The 12,468-nt window shown below is 42.5% G+C and overlaps 1 protein-coding gene across 3 annotated transcripts in view; it reads left to right on the forward strand.

Moving 5' to 3' along the window:
• ciarta (circadian associated repressor of transcription a) overlaps positions 1 to 12,468 on the forward strand; it is a 104,936-nt gene that overhangs the window by 25,419 nt on the left and 67,049 nt on the right. For all 3 annotated transcript variants that reach the window (XM_058083473.1, XM_058083475.1, XM_058083474.1), the window contains 3 exons: positions 109 to 224; positions 439 to 774; positions 978 to 1,085. The gene's annotated coding sequence lies outside the window, so the exon portion shown is untranslated. The remainder of the gene's footprint in view (positions 1 to 108; positions 225 to 438; positions 775 to 977; positions 1,086 to 12,468) is intronic.

Below are 12,468 nucleotides of genomic sequence, written 5' to 3' on the forward strand. Positions count from 1 at the left end.
CTGCACCGGGGGGGTTAGGGGGCATTTCTTGTCATGTCAAAAAAGCCGCACGTTTCGATTTTGACTTACGATTTCTCTCCTTCTGTGTCATGCTGCAACACGGAGAAGCCGAAGAGGGCGTGGTCTGAGCCGCTGAAGATGCGAGGATGCTTCACGTCGATGTTGAAGCACTGGCACAGGCCTGGAAAACCGGGAAAACCGCACCGGAATCAGGTTGTCAATATGTAAGTAAGTACAAAGCTGGCCGAGAGATAGCCCACTCTGCTCTTTTTTTTAACCACAGTGAATTCTGCCTAGCAACAAGTGACCACTCAAAGCCGTTCATAAGAAACAAAGCAATTGAATGGATGGTTTTGTTCATATATTATCCTTTTATTCCATTATAATTATCATAATTTATGATTATTATGATTTTCTCTTCTTAAAAACCTCTTGCAGATGGAGTCCGATGTCGTTGGACTGCGCTCGGCACCAGGACCAACCTTCCTTTGGGTCGACCATGGTCCCTTGACGGACAGCCAATCGGATCCTCCGGCTCATTTTTTGAGTCTCCCGTTTGACTCTTTTGTTGCATGGGAGGTTTAAAACTACTTCCTGTGTAAAAGCGACTCACTATGCTACGAGAGGCCTAGCTTATGCAGCTAATCAACGCCACGGCGATCAAAGAGAGAAAGCCTTTTTGCCTTTGCCATCCAGAGATGATGGCAGTTTCATTTTGGTGCAAAGGATTTTGCCATTTGGAAGGGAAACCAGAGAAAAGGAACACCCGAGACGGTAAGAGAAAGTACTTTTACTATCCAATCACCATCCAAATACTTCATACATATTGTATACATACAATACGCTTATGTAAACTTCTTACCGGGAAACAAATGGTAAGCAAACTAAGGTTCCTGGGCAAAATACGGCAGTGCAAAGCATGAATGCACAACGACAGCATCATGTTGATTTATGACTTTCTGTCTACGCTTTGGTAGGGCGGGCTGGCAAAGAGGAGGAAGAGGAGGAGGAAGAGGAGGAGGAGGAGGGTGAAAGCGTGGATAAACAGAGCATTTCTGAGGGGAAGAAGGGAGTTCAGTCTGAAGGTAAGGAAGGAAGGAAAGAGGAGGCAAGGGCGTGTCGGCGGTAGCATAGTGGGCCCCCTGTTGAGACACACAAGACGCCCCTTCATTGGGCAGGAGAGGCGGCGAAGAGCAGCAAGATGGCTGTCAGACGACCATCTGGGTGAAGGAAACCCATTGGCTCATGACAACATTTCAGTCGTTTGAATGTGCTCAACGTGCACGGGAAAGGCCACTACATTAGGTACACCTGCTGGCTACATGTCATGTGTTCATTCTAATGGTTATGGAAGCCCGTTTCCGCCACTGGGAAAAAAAAAATTATCCCAATGGTAAGTCAAAATAATGGGATAAAAAGTCAAAATAATGAGATAGAAAGTTGAAATTACGAGATAAAAAGTCGAAATTTTGAGAAGTCGAAATTTTGAGATAAAGTCATAATGAGATAAAAAGTCAAAATTATGAGAAGTCGAAATTTTGAGATAAGAAAGTCATAATGAGATAGAAAGTTGAAATTATGAGATAAAAAGTCAAAATTATGAGATAAAAAGTCGAAATTATGAGATAAAAAGTCGAAATTTTGAGATAAAGTCATAATAATGAGATAAAAAGTAAAAATTATGAGAAGTCGAAATTTTGAGATAAGAAAGTCATAATAATGAGATAAAAAGTAAAAATTATGAAGTCGAAATTTTGAGATGAGAAAGTCATAATAATGAGATAAAAAGTCAAAATTATGAGAAGTCGAAATTTTGAGAAAAAGTCATAATAATGAGATAAAAAGTAAAAATTATGAGAAGTCGAAATTTTGAGATAAGAAAGTCATAATAATGAGATAAAAAGTAAAAATTATGAGAAGTCGAAATTTTGAGATGAGAAAGTCATAATAATGAGATAAAAAGTCAAAATTATGAGAAGTCGAATTTTTTAGAAAAAGTCATAATAATGAGATAAAAAGTCGAAATTATGAGAAGTCGAAATTTTGAGATAAAGTCATAATAATGAGATAAAAAGTCAAAATTATGAGAAGTCGAAATTTTGAGATAGTCATAATAATGAGATAAAAAAGTCAAAATTATGAGATGTCAAATTTTTGAGATAAGAAGGTCATAATAATGAGATAAAAAGTCAAAATTATGAGAAGTCGAAATTTTGAGATAAGAAAGTCATAATAATGAGATAGAAAGTTGAAATTATGAGATAGAAAGTTGAAATTATGAGATAGAAAGTTGAAATTATGAGATAGAAAGTCGAAATTTTGAGAAGTCGAAATTTTGAGATAAAGTCATAATAATGAGATAAAAAGTCAAAATTATGAGAAGTCGAAATTTTGAGAAAGTCATAATAATGAGATAAAAAGTCGAAATTATGAGATAAGTCGAAATTTTGAGATAAAGTCATAATAATGAGATAAAAAGTCAAAATTATGAGAAGTCAAAATTTTGAGATGAGAAAGTCATAATAATGAGATAAAAAGTCGAAATAGACGACCTATCGACTTTCTAGCCCGTAATTTTGACTTTTTATCTCATTATTATGACTTTCTTATCTCAAAATTTTGACTTATCTCATAATTTCGAATATATGTCTCGTAATTTCAACTTTCTATCTCATAATTTACCATTAGGATAATTATTTTTCCAGTGATGGAAACAGGCTTGGGTGTTGGCTACACACATTTTGTACTTCTGTACCATAGCTGATAATATTTCATTCGACATATTTCCATATATATATATGTTATCGACGAATCCAGGAATACTCTTAATTTCGATATGTGACGGGCAAAATTCCCCAAAAGTGTACTTTTCCTTTGAATGTGTATTCCACGTAAGTCAAAGTAAAACATTGTTCTAGAAGTACAAGAAAGGAGAACATGCGATGGAAGTCATCTTGTATTGAATGTGGGCTGATTGTGTTTCTCTTGCGGTTTTCAACATGCGGGTCCGTGCATGGCGTACAGTCGGGGGAGGTGTACATATGTAACGGCCATGCCAGTGGAGCCAAGTAGGCCTTGAACGCGAGCGGAACCGGGCCGTGGTGATTACGCAGCACGTCACGCCGCATATCCACTCAGCCACAAACACGGCATTCCAATCAGGAGTGAAAGCGGATATGTTTGCTAGTTCGACGCTACACATCTCCACTCCAACGCACGTCTTCTTCTCTTCGGTTAGCCGCGTGGCTTCCAAGTAGCGCTCCGCTCCGTGTACGCGTCCAAACCTCAAGCGGCTCGGAATGGGTCGGAGCCATCCTTGTGATTCCACACAGATGTTCCGAAGGCTTCTTCTCCGAGGGGAACGCTGCACTGAAGCTTCTCTTTGAGCGCCTGTTTTAGAACAGGTTCTTCCCTGCTACCCCCACCCCCCCCCACCCACTTTTCTTGTGGTCACATCCACACCCCCCCTCGCCTTTTCTTGTGGTCACATCCACACCCCCCCTCGCCTTTTCTTGTGGTCACATCCACACCCAGCTTTGTGTTGCCTCCTTCGTCCGCCTGAGACGTTCAAACTCTCGCAAGCCATAAATGGCCTCTTTCTGTACGCCGCACACCCCACCCCACCCCACGCCACGCCACCAGACCCCCCCTCGCCTACACCCCCTCCCGCCGCTTTCATTGAGTATATATGACACTGTACCACAGCCTGTCTCACCGCCCGTCACCATGACGACTGGCTGCAAACATTTATCAAGTCAAGATTCTTTAACCACACGTTGGGCTCCGGGCGATGCTGCCGAGGGTGTATGGTTGGAGAGAGGCGGGGTCCACCCTGGACTGGTGGCCAGCCAATCACAGGGCACATATAGACAAACAACCATTCACACTCACATTCATACCTATGGACAATTTGGAGTCGCTAAATTAACCTAGCATGTTTTTGGAATGTGAGAGGAAACCGGAGTACACACACAGAGATGGCCGAGGGTGGGGAAAGACAAAATAAGAAGCCAAGAAGTTACCACTTCCACACAAAATAGGAGGAGAACTCATTCATTCATTCATTTTCTACCGCTTATCCTCACAAGGGGTGCTGGAGCCTATCCCAGCTGTCTTCGGGCGAGAGGCGGGGTCCACCCTGGACTGGTGGCCAGCCAATCACAGGGCACATATAGACAAACAACCATTCACACTCACATTCATACCTATGGACAATTTGGAGTCGCTAAATTAATTTAGCATGTTTTTGGAATGTGGGAGGAAACCAGAGTACACACACAGAGATGGCCGAGGGTGGGGAAAGACAAAATAAGAAGCCAAGAAGTTACCACTTCCACACAAAATAGGAGGAGAACTCATTCATTTTCTACCGCTTATTCTCACAAGAGTGCTGGAGCCTATCCCAGCTGTCTTGGGGCGAGAGGCGGGGTTACACCCTGGACTGGTGGCCAGCCAATCACAGGGCACATATAGACAAACAACCATTCACACTCACATTCATACCTATGGACAATTTGGAGTCGCTAAATTAACCTAGCATGTTTTTGGAATGTGGAAGGAAAAAACCCACGCATGCACAGGGAGAACATGCAAACTCCACACAGAGATGCCCGAGGGTGGAATTGAACCCCGGTCTCCTAGCCGTGAGGTCTGCGCGCTAACCACTCCACCACCGTGCCGCCTTTATCCATATTATTATGGAAAAACTCCATTAATTGGAAGTGACGGACTTTGTAGGTTCCAGCGCATGTTCTCATCCCATTGAGGGTCTTCTAAAGGTCAGAGTCTCGTTTTTCCCTCCTGATGTCTTTTTAATTCCGACCCCAGCGGCACATTTACCTGGATTCCATTTCTTTATTCAAATACACCAAAGTTTTCCCCGTTCCATCACACATTTTCTCTCCATTATCTCCATGCTTTTATTCTCATCTGTCACCCTCTCGTGGGGAATGGGGGTGGAATTAGAAGGAAGACGGTGATGGAGGGATGGATGGAGGGGGTATGGGAATGAAAGTCGGGTAGATTAAAACAAGCGGAATTCATGAATGAGACACACACACACGCATGTAGGACATCTCCGTAAAGGAAAACAGAGTCGGTCTGCTTAGGACATCAGGAGCTCTGCTGCTGAAAACATTAACATAACAGGAATACTTGCTCACCGACATGCTCCTGTATGACACACACACACACACACGCATGCACATACACACACACACACACACATAGGAAGACTTAAATTAAAAGCCAGGTTATGAAAACAATAACCTAAAGGGTTAATTATATGCCTTAAGTGTAGAAACAGAAGATACTTTTTTCCTTTTTAAATAATATATTCTACCTTGTTCATGCTCTACATCAGAGGTAGGGAACCTATGGCTCGGGAGCCAGGTAGGGCTCTTTTGATGACTGTATCTGGCTCTCAAGTTCTTACCACAATAAAAATGCATTTTTGCTAACATTTTAAAGTAAACATCACTGTTAAAAATAATATTCAAAATCAACAACTTTCTTATGCATTTTAATTTGTCCATCTATTTTCTACTGCAATACGGCCAACCATATCCATGTTTCCTGATGATATTTTCCAGGTCAAACACCAAAACTTGATTATTACTGGGTAATGCGGTACTCTACCTCGGTCATTGAGATGTCAAAAAAACATGTAAATGTAAATATTATTATTATTAGACACTGCGCTGCTCACCAAAGTTTGCTGGCCACACCCCATTGGCGTGGGGTAGTGTGCCTGGTCTACGTAATTAGAGCCCATTATATCTAAAACTGTTGGTCTTACATAAAAATGCACACATTTTATTGCATTCAAAATGTATATGGCTCTCACAGATACACATTTTAAAATATCGGGCCTTCATGGCTCTCTTAGCCAAAAAGGTTCCCGACCCCTGGTTGTAGATGAACTGTGTGGGTGGGTGGGTGCATGTGGGTGGGTGCATGTATGTGGGTGGGTGCAGGCAGGTAGCACGCCTTGCACAGCATAATTTTACCGGCTTCTGATGTACGTTTGCTGCCTGATTCCTTATCGGCTGCATCGTTCATGTTAGAGACAACAATGGTCTGTTTCTTTGCTGCCTGGGGTGGGGGGGCAGACGGGGGGGGGGGGGTTGCGTTTCATGATGTTGACATATGCAATTTAAGGAATGGCCATAATCATAATCAAGCTCTTACATTTCAGTCATTTTTTTGGTTTTTAATCACTTGATGCAAAATTAAACTTGTTATTAGTAAGGGAGAGAAAAATCGGTGTAGCCCCCCCCCCCCCCCCCCCCCCCCAACTACCACCCCTTTCGCCCCCTTGTTAAAACATAACCACGATGAATTGAAATCTATCATCCTGGAAATTAATATATATATATATAGCCATATATATAAAGGTTGTCTAAAGCTTTGGGACTCCAGCCAACCACAGTGAGAGCCATTATCCATTAGAAATTGTTTTTAATCACTTGGACAGTACTGTATAAAGTACTGGCATATACTTTAGAGTAGTCCGTGTACAGCTTGTGTAGTCATTTGTCATGACACGGACTGGCAACGTGTTCCAATGGTGTTAATATAGTGTTAGCATCATTGCTATCTAGTGCCGCCTTAATGCTCTTGGGCATGGCATGGCATGGCATGGCATGATGACATCACCGGTGGAGCTGGTGTATGTTACGCTCTTCCTTCTCAACTGGTGGGCCGGGGACCCAAAGATGGGTCGCTATAGCTAACGGCTAGTTTCACCACCCACTCTATTTTTATCTGATTGTATATCTTTAGAACGTGTTCATGTCTGATGTAATGATCGGGGATGATTGGCAAAAGAGAGCAACAGCGCCTCTGCTGGTGGCAGCCGAGTAGTGCGGCCTTGACGCGGGCATCTGGTCCTGCTAAAGAACTGTTAGCATGTCAAGTCTAAAACGGTTTAGACGTTCATACTATAGTGAATGGAGTCCAATTCCCTCTAAAAAAAAAAAAAAAAACAAGTTCTAAAGTATCCTTTGAAGCTCAGCTCCTTATTAATGGCGTCCAGGTTCCACTTCCTGTGCTTTGATGTTCTCACTCAGCTCATATATTGGAATATAGTGCAGGTTGGAAGTTCTGGAGAAGCACCCCTGACACCAGCAGTCAGTGTTGCGTTAAGGTTCAGTAGTTGAACACATTACCTTTAAGAAGCAGGATGCTCTCCAGGCACAGCAGGTATGTTCTCAGCTCCATTTGGGGGGCAACCAAAGTTGTTTTGATGTTTTGAAAAGTTCGTGTACCTCCGATAAGAAAAAAAAAAAAAAAAAAAAAAACTTCAGTGCAAAGATGCGGAAATTCCAGTGAAAATGCGCAGTGGTGGCATCATGAGGAGAGAAGAAAGTTCAGTGGACCTCCGTGGCCCATATTAAGACAGCAGGTGAAGGTGGTCAGATCATGTCCGCGGAGGAGTAACACCTCCCCGGTGTGAGTCCCATCAAGCCGCAAGTGCGATCCTCTGAGAAGGTTCTCCTGGCCGTGCTCCCCCTCTCGCTCATTGTCTTCTCAAATGCATCACAGGAGCCTGTAGGTGCGCCCTGCCGTTAGGAGACCCTCACCTTGGGGATGAATGAGAGCATTTGTCCTGGCTGGTCCATGCTGGCTGGTAGAACAACATCTCTCTCTCTCTCTCCTCTTATTTGCATTGCTTTCGTCACTTGCGGCTTTCTTAAGTATATGTGTGCAAAAGTACCATGGCGAATGACTGGAAATGTACAGAATAAGTTTGTTTTTTTTTTAATGTCAATCCTAAATCGTCTACAAAGTCCAGTACTAGTCAAAAACACTTTGTCATTTTATTTAACGGTATCTATATTTATATATCTATCGATCTACAGTAGCTAGCAAGCGGGCTATCTAGGATTATTTTTTTTAATGGGACAACAGTGACCTCTGCTGGACATAAATGGTATTGCCGTGTATACTGTATACCAGCACAGTTGATTCAATTGGATGGAAATGACATTCAAGTGTTGACTTCCTGGCGCGAATATATTTTTTAATGAATGTCTGGGGATTTTGGTGTAGCAGGGCTAGGCAAACTGCGGCCCGCGGGCCATCTCAGGCCCGCCGAGCATCTTAATCTGGCCCACCATTGTTTACCATCGAAGCTGTATTCGGGTTTATGACTTGTCGGTGCTATTGTGGCACGCTGGAGTCGAACAGGAAGTAGTCCGATGGAATTTGTGGCTTGTACAAAAAGGCGATCTAAACACGTGTGACGCGTTGCGTAATATTTACTGCACCATGTGGGCGTACAAATACATATGTATGTACAATACCCGTACCAAAATGACACCCATGTATCCTGCCGCAAGGCATGCTGGGTAGTTTTTGTTTTTTTTCTCTTTGGTGCTTGATTGGAAAATATGTTGAGGTCGTCAGGGAAGTAAACAAGAGGGATGTTGACATAGTCGTCATAGCTAATGTTTTATTGTTTTATTGTTCATAGCTCAAGTTGGACTACCCAGCATGCCTTGCGTCACTTGGAAATAAGAGTTTAGCTTACGTGTTATGTGTTTATAATACTGCTTCCATGATGGACACATGTTCTTCAGCTGAGTCTAATCTGACCTCTTTTCCACAATTAGAGTTTCTCCAGAAGAGTCCATGGATGTTCTAAAGGTTCTTTTGTCCAGAATCCATATTTGATGTTTTGCAGGCTAAAATGTGTGACAATGATTGATGCTAAATGGACGTGTTTAAGTCAATGAGAGTTAGTCATTACGTGGCTTGACCTCCAAATCAATAACTCATCACGGTCTTGGACCACGGAATGGTCTTGTTTGCTGTGGTAACCGCCCAGTGTTGCCGCTGAACTCACCAGTTCTGCTGGCAACACGGGGGCGGGAACGGGAACCCAAAGAGGAACACAATACGTCGCTATCTGCTTTTTAGGCCAATGAGAGTTCTAACACATCTGGAAAAAACTTTATTTATGGTGCGGAGGTGTCAGGATGACGTAACTCTTCTGGTGGAATACACTGGCTCTTACTTCCTGGTGCACTTTGGACTGATATGACCTTCTTTTGACCTATGACCTATGACATCATCTGAATGAGTAGTGACAGAAATAGTGGTGTTACACTCAAATGTTTGATTAATTATGAGAAGTCGAAATTTTGAGATAAGAAAGTCATAATAATGAGATAAAAAGTAAAAATTATGAAGTCGAAATTTTGAGATGAGAAAGTCATAATAATGAGATAAAAAGTCAAAATTATGAGAAGTCGAAATTTTGAGAAAAAGTCATAATAATGAGATAAAAAGTAAAAATTATGAGAAGTCGAAATTTTGAGATAAGAAAGTCATAATAATGAGATAAAAAGTAAAAATTATGAGAAGTCGAAATTTTGAGATGAGAAAGTCATAATAATGAGATAAAAAGTCAAAATTATGAGAAGTCGAATTTTTTAGAAAAAGTCATAATAATGAGATAAAAAGTCGAAATTATGAGAAGTCGAAATTTTGAGATAAAGTCATAATAATGAGATAAAAAGTCAAAATTATGAGAAGTCGAAATTTTGAGATAGTCATAATAATGAGATAAAAAAGTCAAAATTATGAGATGTCAAATTTTTGAGATAAGAAGGTCATAATAATGAGATAAAAAGTCAAAATTATGAGAAGTCGAAATTTTGAGATAAGAAAGTCATAATAATGAGATAGAAAGTTGAAATTATGAGATAGAAAGTTGAAATTATGAGATAGAAAGTTGAAATTATGAGATAGAAAGTCGAAATTTTGAGAAGTCGAAATTTTGAGATAAAGTCATAATAATGAGATAAAAAGTCAAAATTATGAGAAGTCGAAATTTTGAGAAAGTCATAATAATGAGATAAAAAGTCGAAATTATGAGATAAGTCGAAATTTTGAGATAAAGTCATAATAATGAGATAAAAAGTCAAAATTATGAGAAGTCAAAATTTTGAGATGAGAAAGTCATAATAATGAGATAAAAAGTCGAAATAGACGACCTATCGACTTTCTAGCCCGTAATTTTGACTTTTTATCTCATTATTATGACTTTCTTATCTCAAAATTTTGACTTATCTCATAATTTCGAATATATGTCTCGTAATTTCAACTTTCTATCTCATAATTTACCATTAGGATAATTATTTTTCCAGTGATGGAAACAGGCTTGGGTGTTGGCTACACACATTTTGTACTTCTGTACCATAGCTGATAATATTTCATTCGACATATTTCCATATATATATATGTTATCGACGAATCCAGGAATACTCTTAATTTCGATATGTGACGGGCAAAATTCCCCAAAAGTGTACTTTTCCTTTGAATGTGTATTCCACGTAAGTCAAAGTAAAACATTGTTCTAGAAGTACAAGAAAGGAGAACATGCGATGGAAGTCATCTTGTATTGAATGTGGGCTGATTGTGTTTCTCTTGCGGTTTTCAACATGCGGGTCCGTGCATGGCGTACAGTCGGGGGAGGTGTACATATGTAACGGCCATGCCAGTGGAGCCAAGTAGGCCTTGAACGCGAGCGGAACCGGGCCGTGGTGATTACGCAGCACGTCACGCCGCATATCCACTCAGCCACAAACACGGCATTCCAATCAGGAGTGAAAGCGGATATGTTTGCTAGTTCGACGCTACACATCTCCACTCCAACGCACGTCTTCTTCTCTTCGGTTAGCCGCGTGGCTTCCAAGTAGCGCTCCGCTCCGTGTACGCGTCCAAACCTCAAGCGGCTCGGAATGGGTCGGAGCCATCCTTGTGATTCCACACAGATGTTCCGAAGGCTTCTTCTCCGAGGGGAACGCTGCACTGAAGCTTCTCTTTGAGCGCCTGTTTTAGAACAGGTTCTTCCCTGCTACCCCCACCCCCCCCCACCCACTTTTCTTGTGGTCACATCCACACCCCCCCTCGCCTTTTCTTGTGGTCACATCCACACCCCCCCTCGCCTTTTCTTGTGGTCACATCCACACCCAGCTTTGTGTTGCCTCCTTCGTCCGCCTGAGACGTTCAAACTCTCGCAAGCCATAAATGGCCTCTTTCTGTACGCCGCACACCCCACCCCACCCCACGCCACGCCACCAGACCCCCCCTCGCCTACACCCCCTCCCGCCGCTTTCATTGAGTATATATGACACTGTACCACAGCCTGTCTCACCGCCCGTCACCATGACGACTGGCTGCAAACATTTATCAAGTCAAGATTCTTTAACCACACGTTGGGCTCCGGGCGATGCTGCCGAGGGTGTATGGTTGGAGAGAGGCGGGGTCCACCCTGGACTGGTGGCCAGCCAATCACAGGGCACATATAGACAAACAACCATTCACACTCACATTCATACCTATGGACAATTTGGAGTCGCTAAATTAACCTAGCATGTTTTTGGAATGTGAGAGGAAACCGGAGTACACACACAGAGATGGCCGAGGGTGGGGAAAGACAAAATAAGAAGCCAAGAAGTTACCACTTCCACACAAAATAGGAGGAGAACTCATTCATTCATTCATTTTCTACCGCTTATCCTCACAAGGGGTGCTGGAGCCTATCCCAGCTGTCTTCGGGCGAGAGGCGGGGTCCACCCTGGACTGGTGGCCAGCCAATCACAGGGCACATATAGACAAACAACCATTCACACTCACATTCATACCTATGGACAATTTGGAGTCGCTAAATTAATTTAGCATGTTTTTGGAATGTGGGAGGAAACCAGAGTACACACACAGAGATGGCCGAGGGTGGGGAAAGACAAAATAAGAAGCCAAGAAGTTACCACTTCCACACAAAATAGGAGGAGAACTCATTCATTTTCTACCGCTTATTCTCACAAGAGTGCTGGAGCCTATCCCAGCTGTCTTGGGGCGAGAGGCGGGGTTACACCCTGGACTGGTGGCCAGCCAATCACAGGGCACATATAGACAAACAACCATTCACACTCACATTCATACCTATGGACAATTTGGAGTCGCTAAATTAACCTAGCATGTTTTTGGAATGTGGAAGGAAAAAACCCACGCATGCACAGGGAGAACATGCAAACTCCACACAGAGATGCCCGAGGGTGGAATTGAACCCCGGTCTCCTAGCCGTGAGGTCTGCGCGCTAACCACTCCACCACCGTGCCGCCTTTATCCATATTATTATGGAAAAACTCCATTAATTGGAAGTGACGGACTTTGTAGGTTCCAGCGCATGTTCTCATCCCATTGAGGGTCTTCTAAAGGTCAGAGTCTCGTTTTTCCCTCCTGATGTCTTTTTAATTCCGACCCCAGCGGCACATTTACCTGGATTCCATTTCTTTATTCAAATACACCAAAGTTTTCCCCGTTCCATCACACATTTTCTCTCCATTATCTCCATGCTTTTATTCTCATCTGTCACCCTCTCGTGGGGAATGGGGGTGGAATTAGAAGGAAGACGGTGATGGAGGGATGGATGGAGGGGGTATGGGAATGAAAGTCGGG

This window comes from Doryrhamphus excisus, chromosome 10, assembly GCF_030265055.1.
Source record: "Doryrhamphus excisus isolate RoL2022-K1 chromosome 10, RoL_Dexc_1.0, whole genome shotgun sequence".
NCBI lineage: Eukaryota > Metazoa > Chordata > Actinopteri > Syngnathiformes > Syngnathidae > Doryrhamphus > Doryrhamphus excisus.